The sequence below is a fragment of the Eriocheir sinensis genome, chromosome 36 (genome assembly GCF_024679095.1).
Source record: "Eriocheir sinensis breed Jianghai 21 chromosome 36, ASM2467909v1, whole genome shotgun sequence".
NCBI classification, from domain to species: domain Eukaryota; kingdom Metazoa; phylum Arthropoda; class Malacostraca; order Decapoda; family Varunidae; genus Eriocheir; species Eriocheir sinensis.
The window spans coordinates 13722281-13732280 of NC_066544.1; positions in this window are offsets into that span (position 1 = coordinate 13722281).

Consider the following 10000-nt stretch of genomic DNA (forward strand, 5'->3'; position numbering starts at 1 on the left):
GAGTGTGTGTGTCATTGTGTTCATCCTCTGCTGGACATTTCTCGGAAGTACAACGTCCGCTTGCTTTCGCCTTCTCATTGTTGCTTATCTTTTTTTATTTTCTTTCTTCGCTTTATCATATTCGCCTTTGTTATCTGTTTCTTTCGATCTGTCTTTCATTCTCTGTCTGTGTGTGTCTTTGTATGTATGTATGTATGTATGTATGTTTCTCCGTCTGTTTCTGTGTGGATATTTGTTTCCTTGTCTGTATATTTGTCTGTCTGTCTGTCTGTTTACCTATTTAATCTGTTTGTCTATCTATGAATTAAATAGTTTCTCTATCTCACTATATTCATCTATCAGTTTATTTTCCTACCTCTCTTTATACGCTTGTCTACCTATCAATAAATCGATCACAAAATCAATTAATAGTGGATGAATCAATTTATCTACATCTCTCTCTCTCTCTCTCTCTCTCTCTTTATCTTACTATTTTCCACTTATTTATTTATATATTTACTTATCTATTTTCAGTTTCGTGCGGGTGTGTTACTAGAATATATTTACCTTACTTTTTTCTCATTCTCATTTTTTGGGGGGCATAAAATTGACCCACCCACCCACCCACCCACCGAGCGACCCACCCTCCCACCCACCCAAAAATATATACATAACCTCACTTTCTATTTACCCGCCAGACAATATTTTTAGGCATGGGAATTTTCAGTCGGTGGATGCCAACTTTACCGACACGAATAAATAATTAATGACCGCTTTACGAGAGAGTGGGTACGCGAGAGAGAGAGAGAGAGAGAGAGAGAGAGAGAGAGAGAGAGAGAGAGAGAGAGATCCTAAATAAACGAAAAATAAAGGGATAAAAGGAAGAAAAGGAAGAAAAGATAAGGAAGGGAAGGAGAAAGAAAAAAAATTAAGAAGACAAGGAGAGAAAGGAAGAGAAGAGGAGAGATAGGGAGAAAAAACAGAAAGGAAACTGAAGGCGAATGAAGCTAAAGAAACCCTCTAAAGATAATGTTAATAAATGCAATAAGAGAATAAAGTAAAATAAAAATAACACAAAGGGAAAAAGAAGAATGAAAGAGAAAAAAAAACAAGGAAAGATAAAAATACCGGAGAAAGAAGAAAAAAAGAAAGAAAAAAAACAAATAATATGAAAGACAACATGAATCTCCACAAAAAACTTTCTCGACGAATCACAAAGTATCAAAAAAACAATAACAACAAGTGGGTAATAAAAACAAAAGCTCGGTAATACATTTTCTTTCTATTTTCTAATCAACTCAATTTCACTTTTTATGCAGTTAATGTTATTTGGCTACGATATTATTTGTTTGTTTAGCTTTTTCATGCCTTCAGGTGTGTGTGTGTGTGTGTGTGTGTGTGTGTGTGTGCCCACGTAAATACATAACATCTTCTTTTTATTTTCTTTCTGCGCGGTTTTCAGGAGGTTCAACCAAAAAATGGGCTGCGATATAGACAATTAATTACACGAAGAAACATTCATTGCAACACCGAGGAACAAACATGCTGAACCAATTTCTCCATTTCGCAAAAAATCATCACATGCAAATTTAGAAGAAAAAAAAGAAAAGAAAAAAAAAGATCTAAATAATTACCAGTAGCAGCAGCAGTAGTAGTAGTAGTAGTAGTAGTAGTAGTAGTAGTAGTAGTAGTAGTAGTAGTTGTGCAAGGACTATTTAAATCTATGTAAATTGCTGTTCATATTTCCTTGAGTACGTTATCTTATCTGCGTGAGTGCCCGATTCTCTCTCTCTCTCTCTCTCTCTCTCTCTCTCTCTCTCTCTCTCTCTGACAAGAATTTACTACCGACGTATTTTTTTATCAATTTCTTTGCGGTTGGTGCGGCGTGTTGCTCGTGAGTGTGTGCGTGTGTGCGTGCGTGGCGGCCTTCCCTCATGTACCCGGCACTACAAGAAGGAAGAAGAGGGAGGGAAGGAGGGAGGGAGGAAGAGAGATAATGGAAGGAATGAGTGGATGAGAAGTGTGGGAGGATGTGTGGGGAATAAGTGTGGAGGAGATGTGGAGGGAAAAAAATAATGAGGGATGATGGTGTGAGATAATGGAAGGGAGAGAGTGGGACGGGCAGTGTGGAATGGGTTTGTGGAATGGGAGGATGGATGCATGTAGAATGGAATCTGGTGGAACGAAATCAGAAGAAAATGAGAGGAATGATGAGGTTATAATGTAGGAAAAAAAAATGGGAGGGGACAATGGGAGAGGAATGTGGAATGGATTAGTGGAATGGGTGGAAGAATGTATGTGGAATGAAATCTGGAGGGAAAAAATAAGTGAAAAAAATGAGGAATAAGAAAAGGTAATAATGTTAGAGAGAGAGAGAGAGAGAGAGAGAGAGAGAGAGAGAGAGAGAGAGAGAGAGAGAATGCGAGGTCAGTGTGGAATTACAGAGTGGAAGAGGAGGAAGAATGTATGTGGAATGGAGTCTAGTTGAACAACCAAACAAGAATATAAATGAAAAACAAAATGAAGTGATGTAATGAATGAGGAAGGAAATGGGATGGGTAGTGTGGAAAGGGAGAGCGGATAAGAGAGTGTGAAGGGAGGGAGTGGAAGGGGAAGTGGAATGGAGAAAGCTTGTTAAGTAGATAGTGGAAGAGATAATGAAATGCGATGGGTGGATTCCGGAGACTTATACGAGCTAATGGAAAGGAAAACAAGTGATAACCAAATGAGAGAGATACTGGGAAGGGAAATACCATGGAAGGGAATGAAGGAGAGGCTGAAGAAGGGAATGAAGGAAAGGATGAGGGAATGAATGTGAAGGAAATATAAAGAAAGGATCATGGAAGAAAGACAGAAAGATTATGTTTGAGAGAAAGAAAATGAGTAAAGATGATATGGGATAAGGAAAATATTGATTGCATGTGGTGGAGGAGGACAAAGAGTAGGATGAAGAGGAAGAGGAAGAGGAGTAGGAGTAGGAGGAGGAGGATAAGGGCTTGATCGATTATCCCAGAGCATAGTTACGTTCAATTATTTCTTAACCTAATCATCTTGTGAGTGTTTTGAGTTTGGAGAACAATGAAAGACTGCCGGTGGGATGCTTTATGGCGGTACTCTCTCTCTTTACTGTTTTACTTTTTCTCTTCAAACCTCATCTCCATTTCCTTTATTCTTTTCCTTCTTTTATTCAGTGTCTTCCTCTCTCTCTACCTTTCCAGCACACACACACACACACACACACACACACACACACACACACACACACACACACACACACACACACACACACACACACACACACGCACACGGAAGCAAAGTTATTTACATTGTGGAGTTACTTTCAGACACATTAATTTCCGGCCGGCGACGCTTCCTCTCCGCGGCTCAGTGTGTGTTTCTTATTTCAGTACGTTTATGCTTTGTTTCTCTCTCTTTCTTTGCATCTCTCTCTCTCTCTCTCTCTCTCTCTCTCTCTCTCTCTCTCTGTTTATATAATGTAACCTAATGCTCACTATTATTAAAAGCTCAAAATAAGACTCTACTATTTACATTTTAGATATAGATTTGTGGGATTTATATAATCTATCTTTTTCTGCATATATCAACCTTTAAATATGTCTACCTTTTTCTTTAATTATCTGTCTATCTATCCACTTATCTACCTTTCTCTATCGATCTATTTCTCTCTATCTCCTTAATACACACTTACGCCTCCCATTATCCAGAGACCAAAACTAAAACTCCTACCACTTCCATTTAAACTGACATCATAAAAAAGTCTTACGATCACAGTTTATTTGTTTCTCAGTCTATTAAAAAATCTACCTATTTGTATATCTATCCCTTTATCTAACACACTAACCACCAACTAAAACTCATCTCGCTTTCATCTAAATTATCTAAATTCATCCAATTCATCTAAATTCACATAATTCCACACTCTCAGTCCACGGAAGAGCCACCTTGTCCCGCGTGGAGGAATAAAAATACCGAAGTGGCTTATCGCTCCACATTTCACCACACCACCACTTCCACCACCAGCAGCACCACCACGTCAAGTATTAAGTCTGTGGGACGTGGCAATCTTCAAGGCTCAACGCTGGCTTTCCATGGGCGGCGTGGGCGGAATGGAGGAGGAATGAATGTTGGAGAGAGAGGAAGGGAGAGGATGGAGGGAGGGAGGGAGAGGATAAAAGGTGGAGGGAGAGTACGGGGAAGAAGGGAGGATGGGAAAGTTGATGAAGAGGAGAAGAAGGGGATGAAAGGTGGAGGGAGGAAGGGAGAGGATGAAGAGAGAAAGAGAAATTTGATGAAGAGAGGGAAAAGGAAGGGATAAAGGAGAGGAAAAGGAGTGGATGAAGGGAAGGAAGTGGGCAAATGAAGAGAGAGAGAGAGAGAGAAAGAGAGAGAGAGAGAGAGAGAGAGAGAGAGAGAGAGAGAGAGAGAGAGAGAGAGAGAGAATGAAGGAAGGGAGGAAGAGGAATAGGGTGAAAGGAGGGAAGGACGGAGGAGGTAAAGGGAGGGAAAGCAACAGGATAAACGGAGGAGGGAGGGAAGGGGAGAGGGGATAACTGGGAGGGAGAATTCTCACAGCCACGTAAAATTCCTCTCATCTCGCGGGATCTCGTGAAATTAAGAGGAGGCGGGCACGGTAGTCGAGCGCCATGATGGAAATATCTCGCGGCCCGGAGCTGAGATTTAATAGACGCCATTAGAGAGTAGATTTGTGTTTTGAGGGGGAGAGGGAGGGGAAGAGAGGAGACGGGGTGGGAAGAGAGGAGAAGAAGAGGAAAGAGGAAAGGAGGCTAGAGAGGAGGGGAGGAGGGAAGAAGAGGAGGAGAAGGAAGAGAGAGAGAGAGAGAGAGAGAGAGAGAGAGAGAGAGAGAGAGAGAGAGAGAGAGAGAGAGAGAGAGAGAGAGAGAGAGAGAAGAGAGGAGAGGTGAATGAGAGGTTGCAGACGAAGGGAGGGAGTGAGGAAGCAAAGGAGGGAGAGAGAGAGACAAGGAAGGATTGGTCAGAAAGGGAAGAGATGGAGAGGATGGTAAGTCATGTAAAGGGAAAGATGAAAGAAAACAGGGTTACGAGTGAGGTGAATGAGAGGTTACAGATGAAGGGAGCGAGTGAGGAAGCAAAGGAGGGAGAGAGAGACAAGGAAGGATTGGTCAGAAACGGAAGAGATGGAGAGGATGGTAGGTCACGTCAAGGAAACGATGAAAGAAAACAGGGTTACGAGTGAGGTGAAGGAGAGGTTGCAGATGAAGGGAGGGAGTGAGGAAGCAAGGGAGGGAAAGAGAGAGAGAAAGTGAGGAAAGAAGTGAGAGATATCGATAGAGATAACCAGGCAACGTTCCACTAACTCAATCTTTCAACCTTCGTGCCTTTTGCAAATAGACACAAAGGCGACTTATTCACGGCCTCCTCGGCGAGCTATTAGAAGCCGACACACAGAAAGGTCAGTAACGCGAGGACAGGACAAGAGAACACATTACAATGCTAACATTTCCAGGCGAGTTTCACAGGTTTATTCTTACACTCTCGAGCTAAAACATATCAGGGGAATAAAGGTGAGGAAAAGGAGGAGATAGAGAGAAGGGGAGTGGACAAATGAAGAGAGGGAGAGGAAGGGAATGAAGGCAGTGAGAGACAGGTAATAAAGAGAGGGAGAGAGGAGAAAACGAAGGGTGGGAGAGGGAGAGAATGAAGGCGTTTGCTTAGATAGATTTCAGATTATAAACTACAAAAATATAACTATGAAATGGTCTTTTTTTTCTGTTCTGCCACAAAGTCATTGTATATCTGGTGGGGGTTTTTTGCGCGTTTTCTCAGATTGTAAACTAGGAAAAAGCTGCAAATTGGCAGTTTTTCCTCGTTTCTCGGTTCTGCCCATAACGATGAACGCATTTCCGGTAGTTTTGTTTTTTCCTTCATATTGTAAAGTAGAAAAAAAACTAAATTGGTTGTGTTTTTGCTCATTTTGTGTTCGGCTATGAATAGTCTATGTAAATCACGTATTTGTGCATATTTTTTTCATATTGTAAACTACAAAAAATAACCATGAATTAGTAAATTTTTGCTTATTTTCTAATTCATGAATGATGGACGTATATCTAGTTGCTTTGTGTGTTTTTGTTCGGCTTGTAAAACATAAATAAATAATTGATCTTTTTCGAAATTTTTGTCTCTGGTTTGTCAAAAATAATCACACCAGAAGATCAACTCACGTGTTTCGCCTCATATCAATATCTATACATTCATTCATATTCTACAAACAACATTCACAAACTAAAATATTCACATGCTACACAAAAACAAAAATCAAATGTACCACTGTAGTTTTTTCCACGTTAGAAATAATAACGTGTTTCGTCTTATATAAAAATCCGTACTTTTCATATTCTACAAACAGAACTAAACTATTCATAAGCTACACAAAAACAAAAATCATATGTATCACTCTAGTTTTTCCACGTAAGAAATAATAATAATAATAATAATAATAATAATAATAATAACAATCAACATAATCATAAGCACATTTCTGTAATCAAAAGCCACATTCACGCTCCTCTATCTAAACCCTCAACTACCCACCCGCTCTTAAAACTCGTCCGCCTCTCATAACACTAAGTCATCCTTCTATTCCTTGCCGCTTCCTGAGTTACTCCCCGCGCGTGGCAGGAGGAAAAGTTAAGCATAAAATATTTGAGTATCTTTTTATTTAAAGGGAGAGCTCTTGCCTTCATCCTTATTCTCTCTCTCTCTCTCTCTCTCTCTCTCTCGTTCGTCTCATGCTCTTCATTCCTCCATATCTCTCTCATTCTCACTTTCCTCCTATCCATCTATCTATCTATCCGTCTGTATGTCTGTCTATCTGTCTATCTATCTACCTAACTTCCTGCCTTTCTCTACGTACTAACCTATCACCCTACCCACTTACCTACCTTCCTACCTACCTGACTACCTATTTACCTATCGAGCCTACATCAACGGAGGAGGAGGAGGAGGAGGAGGAGGAGGAGGAGGAAGAGGAGGAGGAGGAGGAGGACGACGAGGAAGAGTACTGTGTTGGTGTGGAGGAGAGAGATAAGAAGAGGAGGGAACGAGATAGATAGATAGATAGATAGATAGAAAGAGAGAGAGAGAGAGAGAGAGAGAGAGAGAGAGAGAGAGAGAGAGAGAGAGAGAGAGAGAGAGAGAGAGAGAGAGAGAGAGAGAGAGAGAGAGAGAGAGAGAGAGAGAGAGAGAGAGAGAGAGAAACATAAACCTGTGTGCCAGCCCCTCCAAAAAATAATACAAAGGTGACAGGTGGGAGATATATTTTAATTAACCTTTTCCCGCGTAAATATGCAAAAGTTGTATTTCCTGAAGCTGTGCGTTGCGTGATTAGGGTACGAGCGAGTGAAGGAAGACTGGAGTGGAAACAGAGTATAAACGTGTATTTTCGGACGGCAAGAAAAGGCGGAATAACAGTCAAACGAAAGAAGGAAAAATAAAACACAAGAGGATACTATTTTTTGAAGGTAAAGAATGATAATAAATACAAAAATAAAAGTGATAACTGTTAAACATGATATAAACCTGTATTTTCGGACGGCAAGAGAAGGGAGAACAGCTAAACGAAAGAAGAGAAAGTAAAACAAAAGTGGAAGAGAATATTTTTTGAAGGTAAAGAATGACACAGAATGCAAAAATATATATCTTAACTGTTAAACAAGTATAAACGTATATTTTCGGACAGTCAGAAAAGGAGGGAGAAGAGCTAAACGAAAGAATAGGCATTAAAACAAAAACTGAAGTGAATGTTTTTGAAGGTAAAGAATGACACAGAATGCAAAAATATAAATCTTAACTGTTAAACAAGTATAAACGTATATTTTCGGACAGTCAGAGAGGGAGGGAGAAGAGCTAAACGAAAGAATAGGAATTAAAACAAAAACTGAAGTGAATATATTTGAAGGTAAAGAATGACACCGAACACATAAATAGAAATGATAAATGTTCTAGAAGAGTTAATGTATTTTAGGAGAAAAGGAATCAGGAAATTACCTGAACTAAGATAAAAAAGTAGAAGAGGATGGGTTTTTTAAGTAAGAGGCAGACTCATCAAATATTAAACACAAAGAAATCAAATACAGCTAACAAACACATTTATATGACCCGATGCGGTAAAAAAAAAGGAGTAAACTAACAAAATTAATAAAAAAATAACTCAAACACAACTGTAACCTACTTCAAAATTTACCATCGAGTAAAAAAACAACTGTCTGACTCATTAAAAAGACAAAAAGGACAAAACCTCGAATACAGTCATCAACAGCATTTAAATTGACCTCTGAATTAATGATACAAAAAAATATAAACTGGGCCATCAAAAACTCTTATCCGTCCACAAACTGCCGGACCAAAACACTGAACCACAAAAGCTTATTAAAAGAGAATACCAATTTGCATATCCTGGCCAGTAATAAATTGTCTGGCCACCCCTGGAGAGAGAGAGAGAGAGAGAGAGAGAGAGAGAGAGAGAGAGAGAGAGAGAGAGAGAGAGAGAGAGAGAGAGAGAGAGAGAGAGAGAGAGAGAGAGAGAGAGAGAGAGAGAGAGAGAGAGAGAGAGAGAGAGAGAGAGAGAGAGAGATGATTAACCTATCCCTCACCTGTAGACTCACCTGGCGCTTTCACAGGTGAGGGCGCCCTTCACCTGACGGCTGACGAACGGCCCCGCACCGCCCACGCCCGTCAAAGGGTCATTTAAGGCGGCCTCTGATGAAGCAATTTGTCGCCTTAATTGGTCACTGCACGGCGCTAACAATCCTTCACCTTCTACCCTATTATTAGCTTTCCTTATCACCTTCATTTGCATTCCTATTATCTTCCCAGCATCCATAATCTTCTGTACCTACTTCCGTCATTCCAGTTTCCATTTTTATTTCATCTTCGCTAACTCTCCATCCATCATTTTATTCCTTTTCATTTCCCTTCTATGCTCATTATTCTCCTCTCTTTCCAGCATCCATCACCTTCCCTTCTACTACTTCCGTCATTCCATTTACGATCTTTTTTTTCATTATCGCTAACTCTCCATCCATCATTTTACTCTTTCTCGTTTTCCTTTTCTGCTTACTTATTCTCCTCTCTTTCCAGCATCCCTCACCTTCCCTTTCCTCCTTCCATCATCCCATCATTAGCTTTTATCTTTACCTTCTTTTACCTTTTTAAATCTTCCTTTTTTTTACTTCTCATTCTCTTCTCTCAGCATCTCCAGTCTTTCCTCCATTCCATATCTTTCAAATGTCTCAATTTTATCTACTTTTATTTTATTCTTTTTTTGCAGACTCTCTTCCCTTCCCTTCTTTATTCTATCCTGTTACTTTTCCATTTTACATTCATTCGCTTTTTCTTATCTTCTCCCCAGCATCCTTAACCTTTATTTCCTACTTCCGTCATTCCATTATTTGGTTTTCATCTTTATCTTCGTGTACTTATTTTATTATCTTCTTTCTAGCATTCCTAACCCTTCAGTTCCTAGCCTTTCAGTTCCTTTATTTACTCATATTTTTCTTTTTATTCCGTTTCTACACCTAATTTTATCTTTCCCCCTCTTCATCCACCTTCATTATCCCTTCCCTTTATTATCCTTTATCAATGGCTTCTATATCCTCTCTTATTCCTTTCCTACTTCTTAAAAATTTTCCTTCCTCCTTCCATTCCTTTCTCGACACCTAATTTCATTTTCCCCATCTTCGTTATTCTCTCTCTCTCTCTCTCTCTCTCTCTCTCTCTCTCTCTCTCTTTATTTTCCTTTGTTATTCGGCTTCATTTCCTCTCTTTCTTTCATTTTCTACATCTTCAATATTTCCCTTCCTCCTCTTCTTATTTCCCTACACCTAATTTCATCTTTCTTTCATTGTCACCAACCTTCATTATTCCTTCCTTTTATTTCCCTTTGTTATTAGTCTTCATTTCCTTTCTTTCTTTCCTTTTCTACACCTTCAAACTTTCCCTTCCCCCTCTTCTTCTTTTCCAT